This window comes from Sapajus apella, unplaced genomic scaffold, assembly GCF_009761245.1.
Source record: "Sapajus apella isolate SASKATOON/1434 unplaced genomic scaffold, GSC_monkey_1.0 scaffold44, whole genome shotgun sequence".
NCBI classification, from domain to species: Eukaryota; Metazoa; Chordata; class Mammalia; order Primates; family Cebidae; genus Sapajus; species Sapajus apella.
In genome coordinates this window covers 13128714-13142191 of record NW_022436984.1, presented here as the reverse complement: position 1 = coordinate 13142191, position 13478 = coordinate 13128714, and positions in this window count along the sequence as shown.

The following is a 13478-nucleotide window of genomic DNA, read 5'->3' as shown; positions in this document are numbered from 1 at the left end:
TGCACTAGAGCTGCAGGGGCAGTCAGTGCTTTATCCTCTTGGTGTGCCTCCTGCCATGCTCACTCCCCCTCACAGCCATGGTCCCATGGGAAATCCCCATTGAGCAGTTCACCAAGGAGAAAAAGAGTCAAATATGGCTTACAGATAACTCTGCAAATTTTGCTGGCACCTCTGGGAATTTCATTGCAGCCCCACTCAGGGTGAAAGACAGTGGGGAAAGGATATCTCCCAGGGAGCAGAACTTGAAGTGGTCCACAATATACACTTTGCCTGAAAGGAGAAATGGCCTGAGAGGCAGAACCTCACCATGTCATCCTCATGAGTGACAGTAATAGATGGATGGTCAAGGACATGAAAGAAGGTCTTGGGAAGAGGAATGTAGATGGACATCTTATCCTAGATGCCAATATAGATGAATATTTGTGTCCCACTGGAATGGTCACAAGAGCCCCTACTGTGTAGGAGGTTCTAAATATGTACTTAGAAAATTGCCTGCCCAACGCCCTACCCTTTCCCCAGCCAGCCTGGTACTTGCTCGGTGGCCCCATAGACAATGGTTGCAGAGACAGACAGAAACAATGCACTGGCCCAACAAGGACTTCTCACCAAGGTGATATGGCTACTGCTACTGCTGATTAATTTCCAGCAACGGTGACCAACCCTGAGACTTATAACACTACTGCTATGATTTCAGTTTGTCCTCCTGGAAACTGACATTGAAATTTGATCCCCAACGTGTTGGTATTGGGAGGTTGGGCTTAATAGGGGTATTTGGGTCCAGCCTGTAGATCCTTCATGAATGGATCAATACCCTCTTGAGGGAGCTAGTTCATTCTCCCAGAACTAGTTACCAGAGATTGGTTGTTGTAAAAGCAAGTTCCACTTCCTAGACATTCTCTTGCTCTCTTTGCACATACCCACTCACTTTTCTGCTTCTCTGCCATATTTTGACCCAGCATGTGGCCCTCACCAGGAACTGACCAGATGGGGCACTACACTTTCAACTTCTCAGCCTGCAGAATCATGGGCCCAATAAACAACTCTTCTTCATAAACTAACCAGTCTCAAGTATTCTATTATAGCAACACTAAATGGACTAAAACAGCCACAAACAGGAGGGGAATTATATTGAAGGCCCTTCCCTTGTGAAGAGGGCAATAGCTTGTCCTCACTGGAATAACTGTTTACTCTGGATTTGGATTCTTTATGCCAACACCTTCCATGAACTTAACACATCGCCTTATTCACTATCATTCGTTTCCTTGTCGCAATGCTTCTCACTAAAGAGCTCATTTTACAGGGATGAGAGTGAGACAAGAGACTGAGGCTCGTAGGGTTTCTTGTCTTACCATGTATTCCATAACCTGAAGCACAAGGCCTTATGGCATGATGGAACAGCCTACTGAACACTCAGTTATTGTGCCAGCAGGAAGACAGCTCCTTGAGAAGATGAGATGCCTCCATACAGGTTACTCTGGGTGCTATGAACCAACAGCCGACAGATGGTACTGTTTCTCTCGTAGTCAGAATAAAGAGACCAAGAGCTGGAAATGAGAGTGGTACCTGTTACTATATCACTCCTAATTACCCTGTTAAAATGTTTGCATCTTATCACTAGAGCATCTGGGCTCCCTGGCTTAGACGTTTCGATGCCTCTTGTTCCAGGTGGGAACCTTCAGTGCTGTCACCTATTGCATAGAAAGTCAGGACATATTCCATACCATCCATTGGTCTCTCCATCATCTCATGGAAAGATCAGTTATACTAGAACAAATGACCACACCACCACCACCGCTACTGCCACCAGCCTATGGGTCTTCTTTCTTACAGGGCAACCATGAGAAAGCAGCTCAGTAGGGGAATGCATAAGCTTCTTGGTGCCAGCAGTCTGAATTGGTCTATCAGCTCTTTACAGGAATTGTCTAGAAAGCCAGCTGCCCTGCACCTGGGAAACTTGAAGGACCTAGTGATCTTGGGGACACATGATATGTTGTAGTCTCCCTGCTGGGAGAGGCAAGGGGAAAACCAGGAGTTGTATGGGAATCTGAACTTGAATGTAGTCAGCCCCTTTTTCTAAGAGGTGCCCCCAAATTTTCAGCTGCTCATTGTCCATTTAATCCACTCTGAGCACCCAGGGTCATTCATGGAAACCCTACTCCTTTCAAAACAGTTCCCAAGAGAGGATTTTTTTCTGTCAGCAAACACAAGAAGCCATTGAATTAGGAGGTAAGATTGCCACCCAATTATTTTGGGTTCTTGATTCCACTGGACAGAAACACACAAACAGGTTTAACTATGTGGGCTGGAGTGTTTGCGCCTAGTAATCAGAGAGAGGTACATCTAGAACCCAGTGTTAACCTAGGTTTTACCAAGACCTGAGATGAGACAAAGATTTTCTTGCAGATAATTTATTTTGGGAGTTAGGGACTAGAAGGAGTAAAAGAGAAACGGAAAAAAGTAATCCAAGGATGCACTGTCGAGCTGATCACTGTGAGAAGCTGGGATCTGATCCTGTAGGACTCCTCTGAAGATCTATGCAGAATGCAACCCAGAATTGTTTGCTCAAGGGGCAAAAGAAGAGAATATCCTGTTGGCCAATAGGAAGATGACTTTCAACTCCCTCCCAATTTAAGAGTTCTGTCCCACAATTTAAACCCTAACTTACAGAATGTCAAAGGGAACTAGCAGAGAAATGGAAGCCACCCAGAAATCATGTTCTTCACGTGGATATGTTTACCCTTGTCAGAAGGCAAAAGGATGAGCAGGTTTTTGTGTAAAGTACAGCTGCACATTTTACATGCGAATGCTGATTGTTTGGAGGAAGTTTAAATATCAAATTAAGAACAGATATTGATATTGGGCATCCAAAATGTTCATCGAAGTGGTAAATTATCATATTTTCCAATGTTTGAGTCCTACCTCTCCAAGGCAGAAACCAGAACATGAGCTTTTCCAACCTACATTATACGTAGAACAGAGGTCAGATCCTGACGTATGATAACTGGATTCAGATATGAGCTATGCAGAGGAACCAGCCACCATGTAATCCACTTTCTTGGGGAGGGGCAGTAGAAGCATCTGGCCTCAGGGGCTGGCTGGTGCAGAGGACAGCATTCAGGGTTCAACATCCATGGTGCAAGCTACGGTGTGGATGCCCGGCAGGGATGGCAGTGGACCTTGGAAACTACCGTCCTGTTGTATGGTTTGGATGGTGTTCCTGGTTGTATAGGCCACTAGATTAATTTTCTGGCCCTCTTGAGCGTTCTAATTTTTTTTAATGAAGTCCTTTTCTGCTGAACAACCTAAAGTTATTCTGTTGATTGCAACTGGGGGCATGAGGGCCCCATGCCACACGCCGAGGTTACTGAAACACTCTCCTGCCCTGCAGGCACGGCACATTCCACTCCCAGTGGAGTCCCTCCAAATGTTTTGCATTTTTTCTTTTACCATATTTTCTAGTTGTCTATCTTATCAGTATTTGGCACCCCCTCCCAAAAATCACTTTTAATGTTTTGGCCTCCCAAAGATTTTGAATAATACAATCTCTGCCATCATCTGCCTAAGCCTTACGTACATCTTTAGAAAACACGTGTGGGAGTGGACTGTGTGATCAAAATGCAATAAATGATAGGTTAAAAAAATGCATTTCTTGACTTGAAGCGAGTGACGGTGGTATAGATCATAGGTAGCGAGTCTAATGATCTCGGTGTACTTTGCCGAATTAAATCATGATTTTAGTTTCTGCTGAAATATCTTTAATATTAAATGCACATAACTATAAAGCTTTTTGAAAATCTATGACAATTTGAGGATATCAGATAAACAATACTATTTTATAGTATTTTTTCCTCCTCCAGAATAGAGCACAGGGTGTGGCCCAGACAAGAACAATTAATATTTTTTTTTAACTAAATTGAACTAACTCCTTGTAGGAGGGAATAAATGCCTGTAGACCTGAGAACAGTGAATCAAAGGGACACTCAGAAACCTTTCAAGAGGCAGACAGCTATCCAGGGAGACACCGACTTCCTATGTAACCTAGAAAGCTAAGTTTCTTTAGGGATTCAAAAGAAATTGAAGTTTGAGAAGAAATGTTCACGTAGATATTAAGTAAATATGTCTATTCAGAGAGCTATGCAAGAAAGCCCTTGGACTAAAATGAAGTGAGATGCAGATTCTCGAAGGAATCTTGCTAATTAAGAAATCCAGGTGAGTTTTTTTAGGCATGCTTATATTTTCCCATAGTGTTTGTAGCCTTTTCAAATCTTTCATTTATTCATTTGCTCCTTTATGTACTTAGCTACTAGGCATTTAGTGAGTACTTGCTACATGTCAGGTTCTGAGAATGTTCCTTGGTAAACTGGCCCTTCCTGAATGGCTGCTATGACAGCTCACTGAAAGAGATGTGGGCAGGAATGAGAGGACGCCAGCCAGACACCTGGGCTTATGAGACAGAGGAATATCCTTGACCTTGGAAATGGAGGGAAACCACTCTCTGGACAACCTCGGAAGAGAGAGAAAAATGAGCTGACTCCAGGAAAACATTTGAGAGAAAAGTTATGGATTGTTGGAAATTTAAAGAAACAACTCAAAATGTGCATGAAGAGCTCAGCTTTTTATTTTAGTTAAATTCCATGAATGTATTATGTTCAAGAGAGTCAGGAGATTTGAAGTGTAATTTTGCCATCTGAATGCCACAATCATTTAATATTGTCAGTTTTCATTAAGTTTCTTCAGTGAGTAACTGCCAGCTCAAGATGAAATAAATGACAGCAATTACTCCAGGGCCCTTCCTTACCCACCCCCAACCCTTACACATTGTTTCTACCATTTTGGGGTCACCCTGCTAGCTGTCTTTTTGTGACTCTTCCCCTTGGTATCTCTACACTATGTGAGATTGACTTCCCCTTGAAGAGTAGCCAAATTAACCATGTATTTTGCCAGAGGGACCCAAATGCCCAGTATTGGCCTCTGGATATTAACATGGGATCCAAGAAAAATTTGCTCACTGGCCAAAGGTTTTTTGTCTGTTTTTCTGTGAGTCAGGTTGTACCACTCTGACGTTTTAAATACTCCGCTGACTTTCCATTTTACTCACAATGAAACTCGAAGTCTTGGGTTTTATTGGAAAGGTGTTCAAAGGTGCTGGGGAGCCTGTTTTCCCTCTTTCTCCATCTCAACACTCTCTCTGTCATTCTACCTTTTGCTGCCCCGGCTACATGCAAAGCTTGTTCCTATCCCAGGCCTCTGTACCTCTGCCTACTTGCCCTGGATATTCCTCCAGACACCTGCATTGCTCAGGCTCTCTGGGCAAATGTTTGCCTATCAGAGAGGCCCTCGCTGGCTTCCCTAAGCTGGCCGTCCCCTCCCCCTTATCACGCTATTCTCCGAATCGCCTCATTTTTCGTTCCTAGCACTTATCACTACCACCTACTACACAAGTCATGTTTTATTACTGTCTCAGAGAGACAGACACAAAGGTAAAAAAATTGTCTTTCCCTGAAGGAAGACTTTTTTTCTCTCTCTTCCTTTGTCACCTTACAATGGCAGCTTCTTGAAGGCAGCAGCTTTGTTTGATACATTCACTGTGTATTCCCTGCACTTCAGTCAGTCTCTGGCATGGACTAGGCACTCTATACAGATGTAACAAATGAAAGAACACATGAACCAGCAAGTGAACACAACTGGTCATTCATTTGACCATGTGCCTTTGTTCCACAGGATTGAGATGTCCCTATTTTCGCTGAGGCCCCAGAAGCATTTTGCCACTGTGGGCCTGCTCCTGAAGAGAACACAAAGTCTACGATCTTAAGTTAAGCCTCAGAACAACAAGAGAAAAGTAACTTTGAGATAGAGGCTGTGAGGCAGCAAGTCTTCTTCAAGGGAGCACCACCTTGGTGATGTCATTCATTTATTCCCTCATTCCTTCAGCACACATTTATTGGTATTTCCTCCACATCCCACTGACCCCCCAAACAAGTCACTTTTCATGGCCATCTGCCAACCAAGTGAACAGAGCTAGAAAGGCCCAGAATGCTGAACCAACGTTCCCCTCACATTGGCCACATCCACGCATTCCAGTGTCACAAAGGAAACATGAACAAATTGTCTTTCCCTGAAGGAAGATTTTTTCCCCTTTATGATATTGGAATGTGGAGTCATGTAACACAGAACCAGCTCCTCAATCGTTACTAGGTAAAAGCTTGACATTTTCTGACACCTTTCTTGATTATGTAGGCGTATCACAGACCCAGGCTGATTGCTTTAAAAAATAATGAAGTTGTACTGAATTTCATCTTCACTCATTGTATTCCTACTCATCGGGCTCCTCAAAGGAACTCGTTTTGGGGGAGTTTTTTGAATAGGGTTCTGAGGAGAGGGCCACACCCATCCCACCCCGCGTGGCTCCACGTGACTCTCCCCCCAGCTCACCGTCAAGCTTTCCTCATCTTCATTTCACTTCTCTTGAAAAACCACTCCCCTACTCCTGTGAACACTTTAAACTGTTACTTTATTTGGAGAATTCTTTAAGAACTGGTTCATCCCTTGAGTCAATACATGAATTGCATTAATCATGTGCGTGATCTTCCCCAGATTACCTTTCACAGTTGGTTTAGTTTCAATTCTTGAGTCCTTTTTATTTGAGAAACATGTTGGCATGATAGCGATTTGTCACCACAGAAGCCTGTAAAGCAGAGGCTCCATAGATGTGTTTGCAGGAATACAGATACTTACTTGGACATGTTGACCTCAAAACCTAGCCCCTTCCTTTGCTGGGGAGGTGAACCTTCTGCTGGAAACTGGCTGAGAGATCTTGGGTTAATGCTCAGAGTCTCTGTTCCTCTGTTATCAAAGAGGGATGATCATCATCATTTCCATATGCCTCCAAGGCTGTCTTGAGGTTTGTTTTGGTTTGGTTCTGGGGTGTTTTCTAAGTCACTGCACAGCAACCAATCTCTCAAAGGGAAAACACTAAATGAAGTACTGTACTTTCCTTCAGATGTAATAAAAAAAACTTGGAAGGTTTTCTTGTTTTGACTCAACATCAGATGGCTTTATTTTATTGTTAGTGTAACTTAATATGTTTTTTAAATTAGTTCACATTTAACTTGGATAGAGGAAATACAAGTTTTTAGAGGTGTTCAAAGTGTTTTTCAGGCTTCTTAAATGTGTGGTTATTACCAGCCTTCCTGGAAAACACATTAGTTCATGGATGTCTCCAGAGAGATTCAGAGACATGATAGACGTACAGGGCCACACCTCAAGACAGTCAGGGAGCAAGGATAGAAATTCACAAGTCTTTGAGTTGCTATCCTACCTCTAACCATAAGGCTAGATAGCCTCCTTTTTTGTTGAAATAATTACTTTCATCTAATAATTTAAAAATCACCATCAGGGATGCTATCACAGGACAAGTAAGGAGGATCTACCCCTCCAATGTAAATCTTTGAGCAGCCCTGGTGACATGGGAATTTCTCATAATGTTCTCTGGGGGAAGTGCCAACAAGGTAATTAAAATTGCTGTCATAACTTTAGGCTACTGCAAACTACCGGATCTCTTGAAGGTCAGTCGTGTAAGGAGAGGTTCTGTGCTTACAAAAATAGGTCTGGCATTCTTTACAGAATTACGAAGTGCAGTGTGTGCCCTGGCATAGAAATATAGAAGCTTGATTAAAAACTACAGAGCAGTAACTTCCCAAGGGACCCTTGGAAATTGCAGGGAATATGAACCTATCTAGAATGTGGACAGTCAGCTCAGATAGGGTTAGAATGCACTATGGATATGCTACTGGGTCTTGGGTAGGTGACATGGATGCTGTGCAGGAAGGTGGAAGGACTTTGGAGTGAGCAAGCTGGAAACTAAACCTTGGTTAGTAACTTAGGGAAGGTTACTTAACTCTGTGAGCCTTTGCCTCTCTACCCATAAAGTACGGGTAAATAATAACAAGATATAGTATATAAAAGACACAGCCTGACACAGTCTCTGAGGAGATACTGAGGCAGTCCCTCACTCAAGGACTCAGTCTCATCAACGCCAAGAAAAAACAGCACTGGAGAAGCTTTTGAGGATCCGGGTTTTCTTTGCAACTTCTTATGTCTAGTATTGACAAGAATGAAGGAGACTTAAAAGTTGACAATAATATGGCTCCACTGCCATCCTCTTCGATTTAATTAAGGGCTTTATTTATTTACTTATGTATCTATTCTTTGAGCAACAAACAGAGTCCAGAGCTGACAAATGGCAAAGCGTGGCTTAGAGGAGAAATGAGAAAACATCAACAATGTATTCAGGTCTTTAGGTTCATTTTAAACTCTTGTGATTCACAGATTCAACCAATATGTGAGTGCAATGTGTTTTACCTGTGGGGAATGAACGTGAAGCCCACTGAAGCCACGACTGGGTGTAGTTTAGATCAGGCATGGCCAAGGTGCTAAAGCAAGTATTTATGTGTTCATCACAATCAGCCTGACTGACCGGCAAAGCTATGAGGATGGACATAAAAGGCGTTTTATGATGCAAGAATGAAATGCCCTGAGCCGTGACTGTGTTCTGGGAGCACAGTCAAGGGAGCCCAGGCCCTTTGTGTAGAATCCAGCGGAGTCTCCGTGCACCCTTACTAAAGCAAGACTTCCCTGCCCTTTCCAGAATCCCCAGAGGATGCCACTTCATATTTAGCCAGATATTGAGTGAATTTACCGCTAAGGTCCTGATTTAGAACACTTCCTGATGAACTTGAGGGTACAGTTCATCCATCCTCACACCCACACTCAAGGCAGTGGCCTGGTCAGACTCTGGGCCAACGAGGATAAGCACTTCCCTGGGACAATGGTCTTGCATCAGGAACATCGGCCCTAAGATGTGGGAGTTTATTCTCTGAATTTCTCACTGAACTCCAAAAAAAGGGAAATGCTTCCCTGAAGCAGACCACTAGTCTATCCAGTGTGATTTAAACTGCAGATGGCCAGTATGTGACATGTCCCTTTCCCATTCATTCACAAACACTGCATCTTTTCCCCTTGTGCCTGGTTTGAAATCTTCCCAGCCACCACTAACTGACCAGGTTCCCGCTCAAACTGAATCCTATTTTCAAGCCTGATACACACAACTTCTGGAGAACAACTAGAAATCAGAGAGGAATCGGCTGGCAGCTGGGCCAATTAGCAAGAAGGAGCATTTGGGTCATTTAACTATTTTCTCAATTACAAGTTTCAATTCCAGTCTCCATTAAATAAATACTACCCTGAATTAACCAAAAAATGTAGCAACTTTTTCTTTTTCCGCTTTTCCCCAATTTTATCTCCTTTTTGATACAAGAAGCAGTTTCCTTAGTAAGTAACCTAACTCTACAAACCCTTTAGGTGTCATCCTCGATAACATCCCTCCTTTCCCCACCTCCATGTAACTTACCAGCAAATCAATTCCATCTCTAAAATATGTCCACCCACTCCTCTGCATTTTCATCACCACCCTCTCCCTCAGCCACATTTTGTTTCCTGGGTTCCTGTGCAACATCCTTATTCCTAACTGGCTTCTTCACCTCCAGTTGTGCCCCTTTAAATCCATTCTTCATCCAGCAACAGTGGCAACACTGAATCTTTTTTTTTTTTTTTAGACTGGTCTCACTCTGTCACCCAGGCTGGAGTGCTGTGCAGTGGTCTCACTGCAGCCTCAAACTTCTAGACTCAAGCAATCCTCCTGCCCCAGCCTGCCGAGTAGCTAAGACTACAGCCATGTACCACCACACTCGTGACTAATTTTTAAAATGTTTTTATAGAGACAGGATCTCACTATTTGCCCAGACTAGTCTTGAATGCTTGAGCTCAAGAAGTCCTCTTGTTTAGGCCATTTGTTTTCTATTGCCCTAGTAAATCCCAGACTTTCCTGCAGCCAGCAAGGCTCTGCCTATCATCTTGGCAACCTTATCTGCACTACTGTTCCCTTGTTTTTTCTGCTCTAAATCCCTGGTCCTGTCTCCTTCCTCTCTGCAAAACATTCACTTAGAGACCTGAGAGAAACCAAGCGTAGCTGAAGACCTTACAGTAGTAGGCAATATTTTACAGTGAATGCTGAAGGGGAGAAAGAAATTGGAAATAAAAACAAAAAAAATACGATTTTATAGCCAGGCATCAAAGTAAGATTTCTAATTGTCCCCAGGCAGACATATTCTAATGTTTTAGGACAATTAGAAATCTTACTTTGATGCCTGGCGAAATACAGGTTGCATAATAAGAGGAAAATGTATTGCATAGCCAAATTCCCAGTATGCAATTGGGTGCCCTGAGCATCTTCAAGCATCTACGGTTGTCCTGCATGTAGCACAGAAAACTTCCTCTTCTTCCAGTCAAAGGGCAAGGCCCCAGAGATATTCACATGCAATTTAAATGTGTTCTTGGTCAGGATAGCTATTTGCATTCAAAGGAAGTCATTTCTGAAGCATTCCTTTCAGTATTCCAATTAGAGATTTAAGACACACATGCATGTAAATGCGAACGCTTTAAATTGAGGTGTAGAACCATATTGAGGTTACTAACTTAATAATGTTTGAGCCATCAAATAAATGTTCCATAGTAGTTAGTTCATAACACATTTTAAGTTATGTCTAGGTTGGTTTGGGTTAATAGTCCCTTTAATTATTCTAATGAGGCTTCCTTGCTTGCCAAGCTATATTGTCTTTCCATTTAGCCTCATCACACTACTATTTTTTTTATGGACTCCCTAAAATTGGTGCTAAGGGAGTCAGCTCTGTCCAGGGAAGAAAAGAGCTTATCTGTGACTCTGCATCCATTTAGTGATTCCACAAAGATTCAAGAGCACCTACTGTGCACCAGGCACTGGGTGGGCTGAGCACCAAGGCAAAGCACAGGTTCCTCCTTTCAAGAGTCTACAATCTGGTTAAGGGTATCCAGGCAATTCACGTGCAGAGCGTAACTGTTCAGGAAAAGGGCTGAAGCAGTGCAGCATGTTTGAGAAAGTATCCCGGAGTATTGTGTTGAAGCTGAGACACAAGGAAAAGTCAGAATAAGCCAGGCAGAGGAGTGGGTGTCCCCAGCAGAGAAAAGAGCCTGAGCAAAGACCTGGATGGGATGGGTGCCCAGGCAGTGTGAGCATCCCAGCTGTGCCACCTCCATCAGGAAGTTTATCTTGAGCTCGTGGGCCTCCATTTACCTGAGTCCCAGGTTCCCAGGTTTTCATTCCCTCTAGCTCACCTGGGAGGCACAGTTTTGTCATTCTCAGACTTCAATTTCGAATAAGAAATCTTTAAGAGGCACCACCCCCTTGCAAAAAAACGTTAGTGATTTTTTATTTTGCCAGGGCTAGAGTCAAATAATGAGCATGTTGTGAAGTATGAAATGTACAGCCAATGGGAATGTAATTTAAAAGACACTGATTTTAATAACTAAATGACTTTAATACCTGATTTATAAAACCATTTAGGGCCTAAAAGGGTAACCTTAATTTTTTTTACTTGTCCTTCGCTGCATTTTTCTAGAACATAAGTTTTAGCAGGGCAAGAATCTTTGTTTTGCTTCATTAATGTTTCACAAGTGCTAGAATATGAGCACATAATAGCCATTCAGTAAATATTTGTTGAATATGTAAGAAACCTTATGGGGGCTATTATGTTCTGTGGAGGTTTCCAGTATCCTGGGAAATCTTGACTATCACTGTCCATGGTTGTCCTTGAAAGATGGGGGAGGGTTTCCCCAGAATGGATAACACTGGTTCTAATACGGCAAATAAACCGAGGACCAGGCTGTTAAAAAGAGGGGTGTGGGGGACAGAGAGAACATAGGGGAACACACAGAGGATCTCAGTAAATTACTCTGCCCCACACAGTACTGTGCAATCATTTCAATCATTCTTCACTCACAAGCCAGTTAAGAAAAAACTCCTAAGAGAAGCCCAAGGACTCAGGGCCAAATGCCCAGCACTGGCAACATTTGCCCACACTTCCGTGACAGTAAGTAGAAAGCGAGGAACCTTGGCCTGGCACGTTGGTTGCTTCGAGCTCACTTTGGCTGGAAAGCAGGGAGCCTTCACTCCTTGCCAGCACTCGTTTGAATCCTAAGTGAACTCCCCTGACTTCTGGGCAAATCTTTCTGGTGTGTGAACCCTTCAACCTCCTGCCACCGCGAGGCTTTTTTCCATTCTCACCTCAAACCCCTAGGAAACTTCTCTGAAACTTCAAAAGTTATTCACTCAGACACTGCTTTGTTGGTTGGAATATAAATGTCCAAGAGTCTTGACATCTTCTATGGGGATCTTTAAAGAAGACTTCAAAGAAAGAGCTCTCCTGCTTTGAGAATTTCCCACATAGTAAGTAAAAATAATTGCCCCTTTCTATACGTCTCTGATCTCATCCAGAGGGACCAGTATATTAAAAAGCCTGAGACAGTGCCAGTGAATATACTCACAAGCCTGTGCTGTGCCTGGAGCCACAGAGCCAGAGCTTGCGTGGTCCCTGGCATCATCCAGCCCCTTTCGGCCCTTACATGAAAATATGTGGACACTGTCACTTGGAAATCAGCCTCTATTCTTTGGAAGTAGATGATCATTTTCCTTTTATGAGTACTGAATCAGTTTTTATAAAGAAACAAAATCTTATGAAATTAAAATCTGACGCAGTGTCTAACTTCTGGACATGGCGTCTTCTATTTTACATGGCATCCTTAGCTCACATTGTGTGTAGAACTGGGGATAAGGGTTGGCGTTAAAAAGAAAAGCTTAGACATTGGCGAGTGCCCACCCCCTCCGCTGAAAGACAAGAGAACACAATGAAAGAATTTTAACTGTTGTCCCAAACCCACTCAGAGACAAAGCATTGAGGAGATAAACGAAGCAAATGTTTTCAGTCTGATCCCCAGCTTATGAGTAACATGAAATAACAGCACTTACCTCATATAGCTGCTGAGAGGACCAAGTGAAATAGCACCACAGCCCAGTTACTGGCACAGAGTAAGTGCTCCATAAGTTAGTTCACTTTGTTAGTAGCTAAGGAGATAAATACAGTTTTGCCCCAGGCAAGTGGCTCTCAATCACAGCTGTGTATCAGACTCACCTAGGCCCAGCTGTGGCCATTCTGCGTTAATTGGTCGGGGTGAGGCCCAGTTTAGGTACAGCTGAAGACATCACCAGGTGATTCTATTAAGCAGCCAAGGTTGAAAATCACAGCTCTAGGAGGTCCAAGAATAAGAACAGAGACCATGTATCCTTCTGACTGGATTAAATACCAGGCAGATGATAAACAGGGGAGGATGAGGGAGAGAGGAGAATAAAAGAAAAACAGAACGAGAAAGAGCCGAAAATTTTATATAGTAAGGTTTAAAAAGAAGTTTGGAAACGACATCTTTTGTCAATAGCAAGTGTGTGGTTGCTACAAAAGAGAAATAATAACACCCAACCTAACTGAAATGAAGCAATTACTAAGTCTTAATAAGAGTCTTATTAAAACAACAGTTTTTATCTGTCCTTCTGG